This window comes from Meleagris gallopavo, chromosome 26 (genome assembly GCF_905368555.1).
Source record: "Meleagris gallopavo chromosome 26, MGAL_WU_HG_1.1, whole genome shotgun sequence".
NCBI lineage: Eukaryota > Metazoa > Chordata > Aves > Galliformes > Phasianidae > Meleagris > Meleagris gallopavo.
Genome location: NC_139429.1, coordinates 1788131 through 1810339, shown reverse-complemented (window position 1 = coordinate 1810339; position 22209 = coordinate 1788131). Strand labels below are relative to the sequence as shown.

Below are 22209 nucleotides of genomic sequence, written 5' to 3'. Positions count from 1 at the left end.
GTAAGAGAAAATAGAAATGGGAGGAGTGCCAGGAGTGATTCTGGCACGATAACCAGTTTACTTCCCTTTCCTTCCCTGTGCCATTTACAATCACAAGTTCTTCTATCAAACAGCTACGAGCAGAGCAGACGTTGCCCAGGAGTCAGAAGAACTGAGGCTGCAGGATGGAACTGACACAAACAAAACCCTGTTTAGGGGGTGGGTGAGAGAAGCAGGTTCAGCTTGGGAAGGCAGAAGGCAGGAAGAAAGCAGGGAGCCCAGAGGACTCTACCTGCCACCTGGAAAATGAGTGTGCTCCCTGTTCACAACAGGCCTTGCTGCCCTCCTTTCCATGAAGGCTGGAGGCCTTCGTGCCTTTTTCCTGGACGTCAAGCACAGCCTCTCCTCAACAGTCATAATAAGTCTTACGCGGTGCAGCACACTAATGAAAAGCTGTGTGGGCTAATTCCTAATTACAACCATCAGTTAAACTGTCAGAGGGAGCTCCCAGCCTCAGTTGTTGCATTATTAGACTTTGGGCCTTGATGAGCTGCAGTCAGGCATGAAAGCATGACCAGGGCAGAGCCAGGGAGGTCTCTGCTCTCTACCAAGTGGTGGCAGCTGAGAGGGGAAGGAGGACACGAGCCCCATGGGCACACCCTGCCACCTTTCCGTGCACCTATGCTTGCTGACTTTGTCAGGCCTCAGCCTTTTGAAGAGACCGTCCTGTAACTGGTGATGCCCCATCCCTGCAGGCACCCAGAGTCGGGGGATGAGGCTCTAAGCCCCTGATGGAGCTGAGGGTATCCCTGTGCACTGCAGGGAGTTGGACCAGGTGGCCTTTAAGGTCTCTTCCAACTCAAATCATTCTATGAACTCAGCCCTTTCAACATAGGCTTCCTGCCTTAGGACGTTCAACTATAGACATCCCATTTCAATACACATGTTACCCAGGGAGGAGTTCATACCACAGTGCCTTTCAGCCACATCTGGATTTGAAGTGCCCCACAGGATGATGTTTGGGGACTCTTCCTCCACTCAGTGGTCCCTTTAAATTTCACACTGGACCCAGTGGAGAAGAGGCATGCAGATGGCGGGGCTTAACGACAACAGCACCGGTTTATTTGAACTAGGGTCTTTATGGAAAGACATGTTTGTTTTCTCAGACCACACATTATTAACTAATCTCTTGACTTTGTTTTTATAGTCGCATTGTGAGCAACTTCCTACTTCTCACCCCCTTCACCCATCAAAAAGCCTCTGGCTTGTAAGTAAGGCGTCCCACACCGGGGATGGATTTCCATCCCTTTCTGCTTCCTTCTCTAGCAGAAAGAAGCCCTCCTTCCAGCCAGAGCATCGTAATGGAATGTCCTCAGATCTTTGGAAATGATCATCTCTGAATTCCATCTTAGGGAATTCAGACTGAGCAGTCTCGTTTTTGCAGTTGGCACTGCAGTGCTGTGCAAGAGCCATTGGCAAAGCTCAAACGTTGCTGTGGCGAGGAAGGGACAGGATTTGGGGCTGCAGCTTCTTCTCACCGGGTTTCACCTGCGACTTTCACAGAGAATGTCCTCTGATCACTCCCAACCTTCCCCTGACAAACAGAAATCTGAAAAGAAACAGCCTGTTCAGGAGGGATCTCAGGGGTCGGGGGGCTCTGCTGCATAGACCCACACAGCTGTTAATCACCAGAATATCTCTGACTCCCAGCAGCTGTCTGCTGTTTATCTGAGCCGGGATATCCACTGGCTGAGCCCGCAGAGAGCAGGCTGTGCAGCCAAACCAAACACAAATGGAAGACAGATAATTTGCACACGATGGTGTGCACGTGTGTTTGGTGCATGCACACACAGGCTTTGCCCACGTCCTGCTGCTGTGGCTGGGAAGCATAGAAATACAGAGCTTGCCGAGTCTTGCAGAACCAGTGGCTCAAATCGCATCTAGAAGAGCTCCCCAGGACACCTGTGGGGTTAGAGGGCTCATAGAGTAACCTGTTCCACCTGGAGAAGAGTAATCATCTGTCCTCGCAGGGCTGTGAGGGCTGGGGAGCTGATATAAGTCAGGCTGAGCTGAGGCTGGCTGCTTTTTGGTGGAGTGGTTGGGCAAAGCAGTGCTCTGGGTATGTTTGGTGTTGGTGGGAGGGCTGGGGATGACAAAGGAAGGCAAAGCCTTGAGGAGCAGCAGGGAGGTGGTGAGCATGTTATGCCTGGATCTTTTGGAAGGCTTACAGCTTTTCTTCTTCTGTTGTCAGGTTCCTTCTGTAGTGGCCAGATCATCTTGAGCATCAGGCAGCAGTGCTGGCTGTTCCTGGGATGCTGTTTGCTTGGGTAAGGTAAGGCTTGATTGAATTTGTTGATGGTGGGGATAGACCTGGGTTTCTGTTAATGTAGCTGTTGTCCAGGTGCACGCTAGGCTGGCTTACTGAATGTTGTGGTGCTTCCAACTAGCTTTTATTTACCTATCAGTTGGCTGTTCTTCAGTTTTCCTTTTGGAAGTCATGCTCAGGTCCTCAGTGCTGCTTACCATCACCTGAGGCTCCAAGGGGCCCTGGGCACTGTGAAGGCAACAGGAGCCGCTGCTCTAAGGCTGAAGCCTTGCTGCTCCTTACTCTGCTTCTTCCAGTGGCAGTTGCCAGGATGAGCTGCAGTGCTGGCTGCTGCAGGCTGTGCTCTTTGCTAGGTGGGAAGCTGGAGGATGGCTCTGAGCTGTGCTTTGGGCTGTGCAATGAGTGAGGGCTGTGCATTATCTATCCCCTGTTCACCTCTCGGTCTGAGTACAGTGAGTGCTTTGCATGGAAATTGTGCAACAAAGGCCAGAATGTCTTCCAAAGCAGTTAGGCTTTCTTGGCTGTGAATGCCCAGCTTTCCTCTAGCTCTAACTCTGGTATTTATCAATTAGCTTGCTCCAGATCCTGGGAACAGCTACAGCTGTCCTTCAGCCTACAGCACCCACTTCCTTCTGCCTTACCTCATCCTGCAATCGCTGTCCCACAGGGCACAGCCTGTCCATCTGTCCTCCCTTCCGTGCACACATCAAAGTCTCAGAGGATAAAGAAATGGAAGAAAAAGAAACTGGTTGCCCAAGAGCAGTGTTTGGGCAGAGGAAGGCTTGCACTATCCCACCTGGTGGCAGCAAGCTTGTTCTGTGGGAAAGGTGGTACAGGGAAACAAGGGTAGCAGGCTGTCAGGATGCTTCTGCTGGAGGCTTGGCAAGGAACAGCAATCTCGGAAGAGGTTGGAGAAGCTCCTGCTCTCACTACTGAGGGCAGAGCCTTTGCTCTAGGTGAGAGATCAACTTGTCCAAAGGGAGAGAGCGGCTTTCTGGAAGGCAGAGGACAGGAAGGGAGGAGTTCATCTGGACCAGACTCCTGACTAGCTAACAGTCAGCTGTTCCTTCATGTGCTGAGAGGATATGGGAGCCCATGGGCTTGCTGAAACATGTGCAATCAGTGCTGCTTCTGAAGAGTCAGGAGTCCCCTGCACAGCAGAGGTGAAGCCCTGTTCCTTTCCCTTGTGCTTAGCCCACATCCAGGAGAGGCAGAGCTCTGGGGGTGGCCGCACAACAGGGAGGGGGCACTGCCCTGCAGGGAGCAAAGCTGGGGAGGGTTCATGCTGGAGGATATTCTGCTGTACAGAAACACCACTGTGTGTTAGGGAGATGAAGGTGCATGCAGCTCCAGAGGCATCCTGGTGACAGGCGCATCCTAGAACTGTTATCTTTGTTGGTTCACTTTTTTCTTGCAACCTTATTTCCAGCTTTGTAACAGGGAGCGTAACCTCTGGCTCTGCTTCATCAGATGTGCCTGCAGCAAAGCTAAATAGAGCTGACAGATCAGGGCTCTGCTGTTTCTCTGGAGCTAGTGCAGCACAGAGGAGGTGTGGAGGCATATCGTAGGAGTGCTGATTTTTTTTTTTTTTTTTAGGGTGCATCTGAGCACCCCGGAGGCAAAGACTCACCTAAAACCTTGAGGGAAATTCCCAGAGCCTCTGTGCTGTGGCTGGTATCCCACGTGAGCAGGAGGTGTAGGGGGGGATCAGCCATGCTGTGCCTCCCAGATGCTGTGCCAGCCAGCAAACAGGGAAAGTGGGATGACAGGATGATCCCCTGGGAGTGGCTTCAAATTGAAATGGGCTGCAGGGCCCCATACTGCCCTGCCACAGAGGGGCTGCAGGGCCTGCCTTGAGGGCTGTGGAGCAGCAGTAAGGTGATACACTGAGAAAAAAATTGTTCTTAACTGCCTGAGTGCTGCTGCTCTTTCTCAGCTTCCCACGCAATCCTGTCGCCAGCAGCAGCTCCCAGGGCATTCTGAGCCCCATCCCAGTCCCATGTGCAGACACAGGCCTCTGCTCCTGCCTTGCTGGGGTCAGCTGTGTCCCCAGCACTGCTGTCCTCTTGGGGACAACAAGCCAGAGTTGGTTTGACTGCCAAAGCCGCTATCAGTGGGGTTCCTTTGCCTTTCCAAATCCTGTCTGCCTTGCCAAGCTATTGAGATTGTGCTGTTCCTGATGCCTGTGTTTGGTGAGCAGTTCCATCCCCTCAGCATCCCTGTGCTGATGTTTGGTGTCACTTGAGGACGGCTGGGAGCCCACTCTGCAAGTCACCATGGGGAAACAATATGTTTCCACAAACATAAGCATGGGCATCATTGCCTTCTTTGTGCTCTCATTTAAACAAAAATGGTTCCTGTGGAGTTTCAGGGGGCAGTAAGCGGCTGTAGTCAAACACAGTTTTTTGTTTTTTGTCCATAGAGAAGGCTCTGGGTTTGATTTGAGCTTGCAGGTTGAGAGCTTGGCAACTCTTGGAAGCAGAGACTGTATAAAATGTAAATGCTTACAAGGCCCCGCAGGCTCCCGGCTCACACCGTGCAGCACTGGGGTGTCAGCAGGGCTCTGCAGCAGCTGAGGCTGCACACTGCAGCCTGCTGGCCCCGCTCCCAGCCAGGATCCAGGTCACTTCCATCGACCTGAGCTGTGTTCTAAACAATCACCTAGGTGTGAAAAAATCCCCTGCCTGCTCCCTGGGCTCTGCACTCCCCACCCATTGTAGTTTTTTAAATATTCCTAATGAGCTGTCATTTTGGCCAGGGCTGGCTTGGTGACTTAAGGATCGCTGTAACAACGAGACCACAACAGGCAGGCAGAGGGGAAGGAGTGAGGGGCTTGCTGCAGTTTTATGTTTTTTTTTTCCCTGCTCGCTCTCTGCTGCAGTTGTTTTGAGTGGTGCAGTGATTTCTCACAGCTGGCCCTGCTATCATCCTGCTCATGTTGCTCTGCACTGAGGCGAGGAGTGAGCTGGGGGGACTTGGCAGCCAGGCAGCTGTCCCGGAGCGTGAGCCATGAATGAGCTCAGAGGGGGAAGGAGAGAGGTTTGGATGGGAGAAAACTCTATTTGTTTTTTTTTTTTTTTTTTTTTAAGTGAGAGGCTGACAGTGCTGACTGGATCCAGGCACAGCACGAGCAGGTGCTGTGTGTGCTTTGCCCATCCACAGTTCTCCCTGGGCTGTGTGGATGCACAGATCCTCCTGCAGTCATAGGCAGCTCTGATTGAGCCTCTGCCTTGTGTCACCCCATTGCTCAGCTCTGGGCACAGCTTGTGCCCACCCCTGGAACTCGCATGCAGTTCTGTCAATGCACTGCAGTGCTGAGCTGTAGCAGCTCTTGGTTCTTTTTTCTCTGACGCCCCACACTGAGGTTTTTAAGCATTATTTCCAGACCCCCAGTTCTGAGCTACAACCTGCTGACAGTCTGCCTTACATCTCATGCTGCAGATCCTAAATGAGAGCTGCATCTGGAGGTGTTTCTCTTGACTGATATCAATAGCACCTCTTGGAGCATCCTCCTCTTCTCTGTCCCTTGGTATCAGCTTTTATAACATCTCAAGCCGAGTGCTTTGTAGTATTATGTGGATATTTTTCTGCCATGAACAGGATGGGGGTGAGGTGTTCAGCCCCCGTGCTACGCTGCTGTCCTTGGGCATATACCTCAAGCTGAAACAGTTTGCAGGGTGTGTGTCCACAGTTGGCTTCAAATAATACAGTTTGAGGCAAGTTATGACACTGTAATAAGGACACAGTTCCTGCCTTGCAGAGCCTAAAAAGCATGATAATGTATTCCTGGTGCTCTGCAAGCATGGTAACACCCACCAAAACAGGGTTTGCAAAATGAAACCCACCAGGCTGCTACTTTGGAGCTGGTGTGGTGTGAACTGAGGGCAGGCCACAAAAAGGTGGTGGTTTCTCCCCAGGTGCAGTGTCTGGCACAGCACCACAGGCTGCTGCTCTGCAACGACTCATCTTGAAATAGGTTGCTGTCTCCGTTACCCTGGGCATGTCAGCTCCGAGGCTTTCCTGGAGGGTATTGCAAGTTTCATTTTAAATGCAGTCACCTTGGGATTCTTTGGAGATGTTGATGATGTGTTGCAGGATGATCTCCAGCACACGGTGTGTGAATGGTAGAATGGGCTGAAACCAGAACTCCTGTGAGACTGAGCATGCTGTGAGCTCTAATGCTCATGAAAATGAGGGGCTGTTCTTCTTTCCTCTAGATGTGGGCTGTGTCAGCGTGTCTTCCATACATCTCTGCTGTTCCCTTTTCCTAGCAAGCCTTGGTTTCTCTGCTCCCTCATACAAGCTATTTGTAACACCGTAGTCCTCCTTAGGCATGAGTTTGCCTGGTCTGTTGGCTTCTTCTCCATTGGCATCCGGAAAGCTCCCAGCTTTGCCCTGTGCATTGCACCTGACTGGGTGTTCCCATGGTCCTCAGCAGGCAGCCTTGCTTTGGGGGAAGGGGCACTGGCTGTAAGGGCCAGGTCTGATGCCTTGGTACTGGGTGTAGAAGTGGTTGGGTTTGGGCTGCTCCCTCCTTTGGGAGCACAAGCAAACAGCAAAGTGGGTCAGTGGCAGACACAGAGCCATGGCAGCAATCAGCCACACGCTGCCCTGCTAACAAACAACCTTTTATACCTTAATAGTTATTGCAGATGCCAGATCCGTGCTCGCGTCCTTCCAGGCATCTGCTTGGGCAAATGCTGTGGTGGGGAGCAAGCCAGGAACCAGCTCCAGTGCTGGAGAGCTTGCCAATAGTTGTGTGCAAATGCTTGTCCTGGGGTTATTTAGATGCCAGTGCCCTGGTGCTCTTCTGAGTGTGCTATCAAAAGCAGCTGCAGCCACGAGGCTTTGTGCTGCACCTGTTTGCTGCTCCCTGCTCTGGGGCTGGGATGCTGTTGTGGGTGTGCACTGATGGAAGCACGCTAGTCTAAATTCTTCAACACAATGCAGTGGAGTGGTGGTAAGGGCTGTGCTTAAGTTGATGCAGATGGGTGCAAATGGGGTTGCTGGATGAGCCTGCAGTGTTTACTAAAGCAGGGCCAGATGTATGTTCTCTTCTTGGTTGCAGCTGTAAACACTGTAAATGTCTTCAGTTGTCTGGCATGCACAGAAGTGCACATCATTCCTGCTAAGGTAAAATAGGAATAGGAGTTGTAACTGTGACATTGAACTTTGAAGAGGGCTTTGGCTCCGTCACAGCTTTCATCTGCAGCTGAGAGGAGGTAGCTTGGGCTCCTTCCCCTGACAACAAGCCCTGCTTTGAGGTGTGCGGTGAAGGAGTGCTAAAAGCTGAGCTCCCTGCGAGTTATTTCCTTTGAGCTCTTGATTACACTATAGCACATGTTGTATGATCCAGGATGGATGATGTCCCATCCATTTCTTCTGAATACCTCATGGATCTCAGTAACAGCTGCGAGCAATTTATTTTCGGGTATAATCAGTTAATGTTTTGGTGAAGTGCTTTGAAGATGTACAGCATCCTCAAATGTGAGTATCGTTTCATTGTTCCTATTTAACATCTCTCTGTAGCTGAACTACTGTCAGACATCCTCACTTAATAACCTATTTGGTGTCTGGATCTTTTCCGTAAAGGCAGATTTTTGGCCAAGGGGTTGGTGGAATGACATAACAGAGCTCTCAGCAATGTAGTACCTGTCATGGAAGCCTCTCAGCATGCTTTGAGGCACTGGTTAACTCTCACCAGTTGGTTGGGCAGTCTGGCCATCCATCTCTGGGCAGATGGGGAGGAAAAGTGACCCCTGAGAACCCCTGGCAGAAGGGAGTCTCCTGCTCCTTGTAATGGATCTGGTGAACACAGCCCTCACTCTGCTCGCTCTGTGCCAAGAGGTGTGCAGCTGGGCTTTGCTGCCATGCAGGAGTTTGTGCACTGAGAAGGATGGGGAGCAGAGACTTAGAAAACATGCAGGGTAGAGGGGAAAGCAAGTGGCTTCTGAAGCCATGCAAGTTTGGAGGAAGTCTCCTGCTGCCTGGGGATGGCTTGTTGCCTTGGATTTTCTTGTGATATCATTCGGAGAATAGGCACTGATTATGCCAGAGTGCTGGCAGACCTTCGTAGAGAGCTGCTGCTTAGGCTGCTGGATAAAACAAGTGATCCCAAGGGCTGCCCATGGGTGTACATCATCACCCTCCTGGGCTGTATCACCTGGCTGTGCTATCCAAGCTGGTCCCCAAGTGGGGGCACAGGAGATTTCCTCTTCCTTGGCTGTACCAACTGACTGCTGTCAGTTCCCCAGTTTTCATCAGGAAAAAAAAAAGAGAAGCTTTAAATTGAGGAGCTGCTATTGGTGGATGGAGCTGTGGGACTCCAGTGGCGGTCAGTTACTCTCAGACATCAGCATCTTGTCTGAAGAACTGGGAAAGCAGCTCTTCCCCCATGTGCATCCTCTAGCCCGCTCCAGAGACAGCATACAGCATGAAACCAAGAAATGAACTGGCGCTGCTATTCTGACAGATAAAGAGCAACCCTTCATAAAGGACCTCTGTGTTTTTCTTCCTGCCAAGAATCATTTAAGCAGTGGTCATTAGCGACTTATCTTTCCTAAAACACAAGTGAAAGCTGACGTCTCTGTGAGAGGCTGCATCAGTCAGTGTGCTGTGGTGGAGAGCAGCTGTCCACAGCTCCAGCTGTTTGCACCGTGCCTGTGTGCATCCCCTCCCTGGGCCACATGCTGGGACACAGTGTTTGCAGCTCACTCTCAGGCTCATGTACTACTTGGGGTGACTGACAGTCCAAACAATGCAAGCAGGGAAAATTCCTCCTGCTAACTCATAGCTTTTGTCCCTTGGGCTGCAGGAGCTTTGTCAAAGCCCTGCTCCTAGCAGTGAGAGCTCAACCTGATAACCAAACAGCCCTCAGCAGCTGCCTGCAGGCCTGGGAATTGGGATATCCTGAGGGAGATGGAGTTTGTTATCGCTGGCACCACGTTTATCTTCCTAAGATGCTCATTGAGACAAGGTTATCTCCATCTTAAAGGTAGGGCATAAAGAGGCTGTTGGCTCTTAGTCTCCATGTGCTCTGTGTATCCTGCTGTGCTCCACTGGGATCTCAGAATTGCACTTAAATGCCCCTCTCCTTTCACTTGGCTACGTGCAGGGGATTTGAGCTGACTCAACATGGCTGTAATGGTGATCCTGAAGTGTCCCAAAAATGCCTGATGTTGGGAAGGGAATGCAAACCAGGGATTTCAGACCCTGGCTCTTTGTAAGAGGAGATGTAGAAACCAGGCAGGGTTAAATCTACAGGTTGGCCAGTGGAGGATTTTCAGGTTCCTTATCTGTGCCAGACATTAAGTCTGCTCCTGAAGGTCTGTGGCCTGGAGTTTGGGACTTCAGCAAACTATCCCACAGCCTGCCTGCAGCTTTAAAGGCCAGTTTATGGCCGTTGAGGCCAAACTTGAAACCTATCTCCTTTCTGAACTTTTCTTTCCTTGCTTGTTCAAATACTGGGAGGGAAGCCAGCTCTGGAAATGAAGTCACTTCTGAAGATGGCTGCTCTCCCCAGAAAGAGGCTCTGAAAATTCCCATTGTAATTAAGTGTTGGTTTTGTATTTTTTTTTCCTCAAAAAACATCTTATGGACTTGGCCCTTGAATTGGTCCCTCCCAGCTGTCCTCAAACTAAAAGGGAAAAAGAAAAGACACTGGCACTGCAAGGCTTTTTTTTATGACAGATTTTATTGCGTAGGATTCAGCGCATTGACAGGCTATAAAAGTTTATTGAAAACAGATACAGCTGTCAGTGGGCTGACCAGTGCCCAGGCTGGGCTGCTCTGCAGGCTGCTGGTGGAGGGATGCTGGTTTCTGTGGTTTCCTGCACTGTGTCACTGCTGCTGAGAAGGGGCTGGAGGGGGAATGCCCACCATGAGCCACCAGCACGAACACAGCTGTGTCACTGGATGCAGTGGGGTCTGGGATGATGAGGTTTGGGGTGGCTCTTGTGGGGCTGATTTGTACTGACAGCTATGTCTTCCCCTTATTAATATCCTTATTGGTGCAAGGCTGGCCTCCAGCGCTCCTTCAGCATCCTGGATGACGTGAGGAGGTTTAAGCCTTCGTGCTTCCTTAGGACATTAAAGCAGTCAGTGGTGTGCTGAGACCTCACAGTGTGCTCCTCAGCATGTAGCCACAGCAAAATGCCATCTGAATCCCCTACCCAGCCAGTCCTGTTCCAATGTAAGGACCCCCAGGGATGCCATGCTGTGTTAGTTCATGAACTGTAGAAAAATGAGGGAAGAGAATACTGAGTCTGCTCCAGTAGCAGCCCAGCTCTGCCAGGTTCTTGTGGCAACTGGGAAGATGCCACTGGTTCCCCAGATGAGTGGCCCTGATTTGAGCCATGCTTCTTGGAGACAGCTGAGGTTCTTTTGTGACTAGTGGAGGCTCTCAGCAGCAGCAAGCTGAGCAGGGAGCTTCATAGGCCTGCAGCAGGACTGTGACTTGTGTCCAGCATCTCCTGGGGCTCTTCTGAACTTGGAAGGGAGCTTCTACTATGAAAATTATGCCCTTCCTGGGGAACGGTGGTTCTTTTTCAGAGTTGCAATTGACTGTTTTTGGTGTGCAGTGTCTTTCCTAAGGCATCACAGCTTCATCTACAAAACGTACCCACGGCCATGCGGATGGCCAAATGCCCATGCACCTTGCTGGGATGCGTGAGCCTGTTGCTGTGGGACGTGGCTAAGGTGATTCAGCAAACTGAAGGTTGCCCTCTTAGTTCTTGCCTTCTTGCTTCCGCAAACAGCGTGATACAGCTTTGGTCTCGGTGTGACTCGGAGGGAAGGGAGGTCAGAATGTGCCCCCCAAAGGCGGTGCTGGCTGTGCAGTTTGTTCTGGCAGCAGTCATTGCTGGTGGCTCGGGCTGTTGTACCTTGCTGTGAACAAGGACGAAGAGCTGGCTGCCTTTCACACCGCTGTCCCCGCTAAGAATGCGGCTCCATGTCGAAGTGCTGCAGCCAGGTTTGGCAGCGCTGGAGGCAGAGCCCTGACAGCAGAGAGCTGAGTGCCAGAACTGCTGCATTCACAGATCAGTGAACTTCAACAACTGAGTCATTTCAGAGACCCCTAGCAAAAAGGCACCGCATCCAGACTCCGGACCCCTCACCTCGTTGGCCCATGCCAATTTGGATGTGCTGTCAGAAACCATTTGCTTGCATTAGGTAAGAACCCTGTTTTTGTATCCACAACAGTGTTGGATCAAGGTTGCCGCGTGTCATTTCATCACTCTGGCAAATGACAAGCTCGGGGCTTGGAGTGTGGAACCTTATTTTTAATAAAGGAAAAATCTTTGCACTTCTATTCTGCATCTGTCAGCGATCTCACTTGGCTGAGCCCTGGAGGAGTTCATCTGGCCCTCGTGTTAAGGAAAACCAACAAATTAGTACAGATGTTTTTCTGAGAGCTACGGGGATCAGGGATCAGTGATTTAATACTGCCTGATATTTGATAGGGGACGCCCAGGGAATATGTGCTGGAAACCAGGAAGTAATATTACATGAAATCAAAATATAAATATGTTCCTAAAGGTTTAGGTAATTTTTTGCAATTTCCCCTTGTATGGTCTTAAATGAGGTCTCTCCCTCTCCTCCTGTTCTTGGTGCACTTGTTCGTGTAGGAGGTTTCTTCCTCTTGAGCTGGACTTGGAAGCCATGGAGTAAAATGAAGGTTTGCTGTGTGTGTTCGTGGGCTTCAGGTCAGCTGAGGAGCATTGCAAAGGGAAAGTAAAAATATAAAGGTTCTTCAGGAGTAAAGAATGAAGGGAAGGTGTTTTGTAGTCCTCTGATTGACATGGCCTAATGTATCCTGGCTGCTGCTCTCAATTGGATAACATGAGTAATGTCAGCAGAGGGAGGCGACCTCTGAGTCCTTCTGAGATGGACTCAGCTTTGATTTTTGTATTCATTCAGGTGTGAATGTAGGAGAGGAAGGACAAGCTGTGTTCCACCAGTTTCAAGTTCAAGCTAATGTGGCTGAGCAGACCTGTCATGAATGTGAGAGACATCTGCACATCTTGGTGGTTTTGACTTGACATTTAGGAGCTCAGGATGTGTCATGCTGGTGAATGTTTGCCTGCCACATCTCCACCGTGGGCTCTGCGTATTGCTCAATGGTTGGGTTTACTGATACCTAAGTAACTCACAGCAAGAGAATTTATTCACACCCTCCAAAAACCACAAGATATGGAAAGTCGGTGTTATTCTTGACTCTCAAAAACATAACAGTAACAAAGATGAAGTCATAGAGGCTTGACAATGACTGTCGAGGGGATTTTTGAAATGGTTCACAGCCCCTCTGTCCGTCCATCCCTGCGATGCCCAGGGCAGCCCAGCTGTTTGGCAGAGCAGCGATGACCCCCGATGTGTATTGCTGTGTGCTGATGGGTTCAGGGTGAAGAATGTCTTGCTCCCCACCGGTGCACCTGGAGCTGGCAGGGACTTGGATGCAGGCATAAATCAAGAGGAAGATGACAGGGACTGAAGGTTTTTGGCTGCGGTGCTGAAGACCTGGCATTTTCATGGAGATCACACCAGGGCTGACCTCAGGCAGGGCGGCAATGCTGCTGGTGATGAAGTGCATCCTCTGTGTAATACTGGACCCAAAAGCATGATGCAGTTTGGCTCTTCATCCCCCATTTCTTCATCCCGGAAGATGACACGGACAGCAACTTCCAGCTGCTTTAGTATGTTTCCCCACATTTCCCTCCTTGCCCTTGGACGAGGGCCCAAAGACTTCACAATGCATGGTGCATTTAGTGGTCCCTTACCAGCAGGATGTTGCTTAGCTCTGGCTCTCTCTGCCATTTCTGACTCAGAGGTACATCCCCTGGCGCATACCTGGAAGCATTGCTGGTATCTGTGCTTAAGATTACAGATTTGGCCTCAGCAAAGTGAAGGTTTTGTAAATGCCACGTAGATCTTGCACTGAATGCAACTAATTAGAAGCCAGTGCTCTCCTCAGCTGTGGAAACATTGAACCAAGGAAATCCAGAGCAGGGAGTGACAATGTTCTGCACTTAACACCTGGGAAATTCCAGTGATTGCTGCTCCTTTCCCTTTGCTCATTGATTGTGGCTTTCCAAAGAACACAGTGACTCAAGGATGGCTTCCCCACTTTGCCCCACTGTTTCCTGGCTTTGCATGGTGGTTCCTGTAACTCTTTTGGTAGCCCTTCTGTGGGGAGAGGAAGGCAGAGATTTTTTTGTAAGGCCTCTGATGGCTTTAAACTGTACAAACTTTGTACTCCTTTTACGTTCAGCCTGCGAGCTTAAGGAACATATTCAACTCCAAAAAAATTTCTCAATGTAGTGACAAATCTGCTTCCTATAAACCCAAGCTGTTGGCATTTGCTGTTACCCTCCTTTAATGCTTTATTAATGAAGTTCTTTTACAGCTGTTCCATTATTTCACCTGGGATAAGAATTGGGGTCACAGGTGGATAATTATGCGGGTCATCCTGTTTCTATCCTCTTAAAACTCTGGCGCAACATAAGCTTTCTTTCAATCCTCAGTGTTCCAAAGACTTATTAAAAGTCAACATTAACGATCCAGAGCACTCCTTGGCCAGGCCTCTTTTAAATCTCAGCTACAAGTTCTCTGGGCTTGCTGATTTCCAAATACCTCATTTACTAGCTGTGGCCTAACATCCCCTGTAGTTACTGTTGAATCAGAAGCTGTTCCATCATCACGTGGTGCAAATCAGTCGCATGGCTTTCCCTCAGACACAGGATGGCTGTGAGTGTTGTTACGATACCTATGGGTAGACCCCACTTCTGCTCACGTGGTCCCAGTTGTACTCATTTCATTGAGCCAGGGCTGCTGTTGGGAGTTTTGATCTACTCCATGTGCCCATCCCAAAGGTGATGATACTGTGTGGATCAACCCATGGGAGGGAGACGGTCCTTGGAGGGATGCTTGCTAACACAGGAGGGTGAGAAGGGGAATGAAGAAGCAGTGATTTAGCAGTAAGCCACCAACAGCAGAATAGAGGTGGGTAGGAAGTCATAGGAAGTCATCCTTTAGCCACAGCCACGTGGATGTGAAGGGCTTTGGCTAACTGGTGGAAGATCTGGCATCTCACCTCTGATTAAAAGCTTGGAATGTGCTGGGAGGACTTGTCAAAGTGAAGTGCAGGACACAGAAGGGAATGGGAATGAGTGAGTACGGTGGTGCAGTGTGGGTGGTTGGCTCTCTTGTGATGGAAAACCCTGTGAATGCTGAATGGAATGCAAAGTGAGATGTGCAGCAGTGTCTGACGGTGCCTGCCTGGCTGAACTGGTGAGCAGGTTGGGTGCTCCATACGTATGTTAGGTGATTGCTTATAGGCAAGCATCATCCTGGGAAAGTATCACAGAAACATCTGGATCACTTCTGTGGCTGCTGCTTTGATTTATCACATTTGGGTTCTGAGTCACACTGAAGTGTTGGATCCTATGTGGCAAACCTTTTTCTGCCAGTGTTGGCAGGCAGAAAGCAACTGCATAGAAGGAGCTCAAGAAGAGCTTGGCATGGCTTCCAGGTTCCCTTGATGGTGGTTCTCTGGTTAAAATAGCCTCAGTGCCAACTGCTTGTGTGCTATTACTAGTGAACCTACAGACACTATCACAGTGCAGCAGGTGACTGTGCGAGTCTGGGGATAAGATAAAGCCCAGAGGCCCCACGCATGTTCCTGTGGGTTTCACAGGTGCAAAGCTGGAGATCCGGGGGAAGTTGCGCACAGTCCAATGGAGATAAAACCCTCCGTGTGACCATCTTGCAAATAAGCATGTGGCAGCACAGACGTGCAGGCTGCCCCTTGTCACTGTAAGCAGCATAGGACTCCAGAAACCCTGTGACGTTTCTTGCTTGAATTATGTGGTTGTTTCCCCAATATTTACTTATATAACTATTTGCTGTGACATAGAAGAAAACAAGCAAATGTCAAGGAATAAAGGCTATTGCTCATGATTTATTCCCAACCAGTTAATTTAATTGCCTTTCTGATTGAGTAATAGGATATGAGGATAAGGAAGAATAAATTTGTGTGTCTTTGACTTGGAGGTTGTTGACACTGCGTCGTGGACCTTTCTTTAAGTGGGTAAGCGTGGTCTATAGGCTGCTGCTCGATGTAAGCAGGAGAAAAACAGACGTGGGATGGTTGTTAACGGTTCACTGCCAGAACAGAAAGCTTTATTGAGTGAGATTTTGCCAGGCCTAAAAAAATAAATAAATAAATAACACTCAAACCCAAAGTGTTTCATAATCCCAGAGGTTCTGGATAATGGAGGAGGGAAGAAGCATGTGTGTCAGCACTGCCAGGCAGGGAGGTGCTGGGAGCCTGCTGGAGGATGAGCTGGGTTGGAAGCCAGTGTGGTGGAACACCCTCCCTGCTGGCTGGGGAGCACGCTCTGGGCAGGATTTGTTGTGGGTGAGGCTTGCACGTAGATCACCAGGTGCATAAATAGAAAAAGAAGGAAGACTGGGCAGCTCGCAGCTCTGCCTGGGAGGGTTTGGGGTTGGCTTAGGCTGGCTGCATGCAATCTGTTACTGCATATAAAAGACAAGAGGGACAGGATTTACCAACAGGACTCTTGCAATTCCTCAGCACGCTGCCAGCTGTCACCTGTGGGAGCTGGTAGGGGGGAGGGGGAGAGAGTCTGTATGTTCTGTGTGCACACTTCTATGGCAGGTGTCAAAATCAGGAGCACGTACATCTTAGGCTCTCTGCAGACTTCCAAGTGCAGTCGGGGGGTGGCAGAGGTCTCTGCTGCACGGTGGCACTTTGCCTCTGTCCTTTGGGAGCTTTGGGCTGGTGAAGCTTCTGCACAGGGAACCTTGTCAGCAGTCTTTGGAGTGAAAGCCACCCTCAATCCTGATGTCACTGCTTCAAACCCTGGAGCAGCTCTCTGACAGTTTAATAGGGAGCAATCTCTGCCAGCAAGCACCCTCGGTGTAAGGCCACCAGGAGGAAATGGTTCTGCTTAACAGCAACAGCAGCTTCACGGGGAGGATACGGATAGGTGGGGTTGGAGCTGGGATCAGACCCATGCAGTGAGTGTACCCAGCAGCATCCAAAGCAGCAGGGCTGAGGTGTGCCTCACTTGGCTCTGCACCTTGCTGGAGGGCAGCTGACTTCCAACAGCTCTGCCAGTTCAGAGCCTCTGTCAGATGTTGAGCCTGATGAGAGATGAGGTGTGCATTCCCTCTGTGCCACCTTTCAGCTTTACTCCCATATGGAAAATCTGGCAATGGATCTATAGTGGGAATATAATACCCAAGCATCACAGATTGGTCACTGTATTGCAAAAGATCGACTGAGCGTGCCTAAGGAAAACACCTTTAAGATTTCCTGGAAGGCATTAGATCTCCCCATTTTGGTGCAATCATTTTAGTGTTCCCCGAAGATCTTAATGATGTGTTGTAGAACGATTTGCAGAAATGAATGGATGTCTGAGCCAGGAGTCAGAACCCAGTTTTTGTCTCAAGTATTCATGAAACTGTTTGGAGGATTTAATTACTTTAATAGCAACAGGACTCTCCCTCGTTAAAGTTTGCTTTATTCACAGAACTGGATGGTTCCTCTAATGGGAAGGTGTGGGGCAGAGGGATGCAGCAGGGCAGCACCACAGGAGGGCTGTGGGAAGAGGGGTGATGACCATTCCCAGCAGTGGTGACCTCTGGGGAGGCTGAGATGAGTCACAGAAAGTGGTGATAAGGATAATCCTTTGCTCTGGTCCTGTCTGGCCGTTTGCTCAAACTCAGCTTTCTAGGAGGGAACATCCTCTTTTTATTATCGTTATTAGCATAATTGCGGTGCTGCGAAGGGGCCCCAGACCCAGGCTTTGCACACATTCGTGTGTTCTGCTGAACTGCAAGGAAAGCAGCCCAATGTTCAGTAATGTGTGACTCTACCCAGCATCAATAAAAATGAGACCCAGGCACTTACTCAGAGGCAGCTGGTCCCTGCATCTTCCCAAGTGCTTCTGTGAGCATCCGAGCACAGACTGTCCTCAGTCTGGAGGGCAGGCAGTGGGGTGCCTGGGGAATCAGCAGCAATCCAGGTATTGTGTTATGTGAGCTCTGTGCAAATTCCCTGAATCTTAATTGCCTGGGGCTATCTTGCCCTGCATGCAGCTTATCCATAGGTGTTCCCAAGTGTTTTGGAAGGACACGAGTGCCCAGCAGTGCTGCAGAGCAGGAAATGAGTCGGCAAGCTCTCCAAAGCACACAACAGAAATGCTTCCCTGAAGTGAGAGGAACAGTTAATATCACTGCATGGCAATGAGGAGAAGGAATTAAAAGCTCACCCAGGAGAGATTGTGCTCCACGGGGTGCCAAGATCTCTGTGTTCATTACCAAAAATGTAAGCAAACAACAAATTAAAACAAATTGAGTTTGTTCCCCCAGCCTTTGTCTGTTCGGGGGATTAAGTCTGGCTTCAGCTGTTGATTGGCAAGCAGCTCTGCTATCACAAAGCACAGTTCTCCCTGGGACTGGAGACCTGCTGCCTGAAGGAGGATAAGGGAAATGGGTTTGGATGCAGAAGGAGCTGTGGAAAAATAGGTGTGCAGGGGCACTGGGGGTGTTTGTGGGCTGAGAGCCAACTGGGGTGTTTGGATTGTCATTATGCTGTGTGGGCAATCAGGGCTGGACCACCATATCCAGCAAAGCATCTCCTTGGGGTGTGGGTAGGGTTTGAGCTCTGAGATGGGGCACTGCTTTGGTATGTTGAGAAGATCAAATGTGAGAATGGTGAAGGTGGGCTTTGAAATGTGTGTGTTCTCTGCTGAGATAGAGCATGAAACTTAAACTCCACTTTTAATTCCGAAAGCATGAGTTCAAGCACAGGGTTAGAACTGGCTGTGTACTCTTATCACATGGACAGAAAAATCACGTTACACCTTCTTGGTGGAGTGAATTTTTCCTGATATTTTTTTTTTTTCCCCATAGCAGCAGCACAATGGGGCTGTGCACGGGTTGGGGGAGCTCAGCAAAACCACTGGTGGTGGAACAGCTCTCCCAGGGAGCACAGAGAAGGAGCAGCACCTGTGCTGCTTCCGCAGGAGCTAATTCTCTTTGCCTTAAATGCACTTGTTAGAAATCTAAGCAAAACTCTCAAGCCCATACTGCCTTTAAAAACAAGCTGTTCAAACTGGGAAATGCTTTTTGGAGGCCGCTATCGAAGCGAACGCCAAGTTTTGCTCAGTGCTGTCCATCCAGGTGCCTCGTTTAATTTCACAGCCCTTTTCAAGCACCGAGGAGAAGAGCAGAAAGGAGATGTGAGATTTTTGTTCTGAGCGTTCAGATGTCATTCTCCTGGAAGGAGCTGGTGTGGCTGATGCTGGGCTGTGCAGGATCACCCCAGGTAACCCAGAGCTCTCTCCGGTGTGGTGCTGAAGTGTAGGAAGCAGCAGCTTGCTGGGGGTGGCTGCAGAATGGCTGTGCTAGCTGGATCTCTTGTACTAAAGCCAATCTGTTAATGTACTGCAAAAGAGGAAAATGAGCTGAGGTCGGATGTACAGGTAGGACCCTGCTAGTAATGCCTTGGTGAGCAGCTCTGTTACCTGCAGGCAGGTCTCGAGGTGCATCATAAACTTGGTCCATCGTCTCTGTGGTCTACAGCCAACCTAAGGAGAGAAGCTGGCGAGCATCCAGAAAAGGCAATGTCAAGCTGGAGCGCTGCTGTGGTGTTACCCAAGTTTGCACTGTAGGAGGCCTTGCTGGTGCTCGGCTCATAGCTGGCAGCTTTGTGTGCTCCGTTCTGCTCCCGCTCTCACATCAGCGCGTTGGCCTTTGGTCGTCTCCTGCGTGCCTGCCTGTCTGCCAGCAAAACGCATCTGCTGGTACAGCAAAAAGGCTGAAGTGGCCTCCTGGGGAGCTGGGGTTAAGCTGCTGTCCTCAAAGCACCTGTACTGCAGCGCTGGGGTTTGCAGAAGGAATTGCCTGTAGCTCTGCCACTCCTCACCCCCTCCTCCTTCCAGCCATTGGCTGCAGCTTGTATTTCCCCTTTATTGCCTTTGGCTCCATTGCAATGGGCGGTGCAGTATTTTTGTTCTTCACTTAATAATCTTTTGGCGGCCGTTGGACATCATTTCTCATTGTATTGGTGGAGGATTAGCTGAGATGATGGGAGATATTTCCTGTCCCAGCAGCGGGATGGGCTTTGCAGGGCTTGCGCCTTCTTTTCACATAGTGTAATGCTTTGTTTGGGAATGTGCAAAGGCAGCTAATCTGTGGGAAGAGAGAGCAGCCCCGAAGCACGATCGCTTTTATTTGTGGCAAGGAGCCACAAGAGCAGGCAGAATGCCTGGTGTTCCCAAGCTGGGCAGAGCGTGGGGCTGGGGGCCCTGTGAGCATTCCTCCCTCTGCCACCAACCTGCCGTGCAACGGGGAGACAAACAGCTTCTCTGCTTACCCCAACCCTGTGTCTGGTCACAGTTCTTCCTTCGGTGATGGTAAAGCTCAGAGTCACCCAAAGCTCAAAGGTAGAGTGCTTAGGGAAGCAAAGGAATGCTGCAGGGATGTGGCCACCGGCCTCTGAGATGCGTTGCCACAAATACCTGCTGGGCAACGGCGAGTGAACTGTGCTGCAGAAAAATAAAGCAATGCCTGGGAAAGGTAAAAGGTTAAACTTCTGGGAAAAAGATTGGGGAAGGGTGGGTCTGGATCTTGGTGGACAATAAGAGGGTGTTAGCTAGCGTAGCTCCTTACCACAGCCCCTCTCAGGTTACTGCTTGCTGGCCCAGCTGGTATCTCTGAGGGGAAGCGATGGGTTCTCCTGTGATCTCTCTCCAGCTCCAAGCACGGAGCTTGCTGCCGTCCAGCTGCAAGCCTTCACTGCCTCGTGCGAATCCCCAGGGCTTGCTTCCTTCTGCTGGGTCTTATCACAGGGCAAGGTAGTCTCGGAGTCCCATGGAGCCCAAGTCTGGATCCTGTTTGTCTGCAGGCACGGCTGCACCTCGGGGACGGCTCCTCACGGTCAGCTCAGACATTGCTGGTTTAGCATTACGCCGTTGATTGTAAATGGAGACAATCTTGAGATGAGAAAAAAAATGGTTTTCCTGCTTCCAAGGCGACTTAGTTTTCTTGTAATAATAACTGATAGGTGGTGGGGGAGGGATTAGCCATGACACGATCCCTTTGCTATGTTTCATGAAGAGGAGAGCTGCAGGCTTCTTTCATCCTCCTGCCAACTCAGAGCGAGGAGTATGGTACCAAGTGCTGAAAACCAGACAGCTGAGGGGTGGAGGAAGGAAGCTGATGGTTGCTGGAAGAAGGTGGGATTCCTTGTTGCATGGAGCTGATCTAGGCATGAGATATGGACTGTCTGAGATCAGCTGCCGGAGGAAACGTGCCTGGAGTACAGCACTGTGGAACTGTCGTTTGAGCTACTGGAAAAAGGACAACTTTGACTTCAGCAAAGCCCTGACTGTAGATGTCCCTGTTCATTGCAGGGGACTTGGACTAGATGAGCTTATGAAAGGTCCCTTCCAACTCAAAGAGTTCTGTGATTCGATAATTGCTTCTTGCAGCCAGCTTTGCTTTCTCCTGCTGGTATCTGATAGCATTTCCTGGTGAGGAGAGTAGAGGAGGAACCTCAAAAAGGCGTTCGCTTTCATTCTTAGCAAAGTGACGTGACTCTTGTTAAACTTCAGGAAATGCAAGTTGCCCCACTCTGCTAGCATCCTGCTCATCTTAGTGGCACACCATCCCTTAGGTGCCTTAAACACTTAAAATGAGACTTTCAGCCTCATTAAGGCATAAGGTCAAGGAGCAATATCCAGAAACTGCAATTGCTGAGGCACGACAACCAGCAGACACCTGCCTCACTGCAAACCTACATCAAAGGGGACGGCTGCAGACCTTCCCCAGCGAAACTGGAAGGGGAAAAGGAGCAGGGGATGATTTAGGGATTGCTGCTGGCAGCCAGCGTGTGGAGAGTGCTTCCCTGGGGAGGGGACGCGTGTGTCGGGGTTGGGGTTTGGATGCACTGTGATGGGGTGGGTTGGGGTTCTCCTAGCTGAGTGGTGGTCAGCTGCTCCACCAAAGCCAGGCAGGTCGGGCTCTCAGTGAATGGCAGACACCTGTGAAAGCTTTTTCATGCCTACAGGAATGCTTCATAACTCGTCGTCTTACACCGGCGAGAAATACGGCAGAGGAAATAACTTGGAGAAGGAAACGGGAGCTAAAATGTTCTCTAAAGCTCCTCCTGACATTTTTCATCTGTGCTGCTGTATCTCCCATTGACAGATTTCTAACACTACTAATGGCTGTGCATGCTGCTCCTCGAATCAGCTCTTTTCGGAGCTAGAAATACCAGTGCTCTTCCAGAAGAAGCTTATTTTTATTATATTCCCAGCCTAATATTGGAAACCAAAGAGCTTCAGAATAGAGCTGGCTGTAACTCCAGCATTTCCCCTGGAAGAAAGTTAGCTATGGGAAAAATCCCTTTTTTGACAGCCTTCCACCAAAAAAAAAAAGTGAATTTTCCCACAGGAAATGTGTGAGCTCTGTGGGTAGGTGGGTTTTTCCTCACTTTCTCACTGCCTCTCACTTTTTCCAGCTCGAGTTTGGTGTTCCTAAGCATTGCTGTTGCTCTGAGCTGGTGGAAGTTGGGCAGTGGCAGCGAGGAGTGGATGTTTGCATCCCACTGGCTGCAGGCAGCACTGTCTGAGAGTCCCAGGAAGGAACCTGCAGGACTGTTTCCCATTGCTTACACCTGCTCTGAGCTGCCATTGCTGCATCAGATGCATGAGGTTACCGAGGGGTAGGCTGATGTGTGGCCCTCATGAGTGATGGGAAGCAAAAATAATGGCACTGCTGTTCTGCTTGGTTTCTGCTGGTTGGGTGAGTTGTCCTAAGCTTGAGCAACCCATCAGTCCATCTGTGTGCAGAGATAAGATCCTGCTGGGAAGAAT

General features: G+C 50.1%; 1 protein-coding gene across 4 annotated transcripts in view; it reads left to right on the top strand.

Moving 5' to 3' along the window:
- Positions 1 to 22209, top strand: part of SNX19 (sorting nexin 19) — a 103385-nt gene that overhangs the window by 29751 nt on the left and 51425 nt on the right. For 2 of the 4 annotated variants that reach the window (XR_002121622.3, XR_014879675.1), the window contains exon 11: positions 2231 to 2306. The gene's annotated coding sequence lies outside the window, so the exon portion shown is untranslated. Of the gene's footprint in view, positions 1 to 2230; positions 2312 to 22209 lie in introns of all 4 variants that reach the window. The other 2 variants (XR_002121621.3, XR_014879676.1) reach the window with 1 other exon arrangement.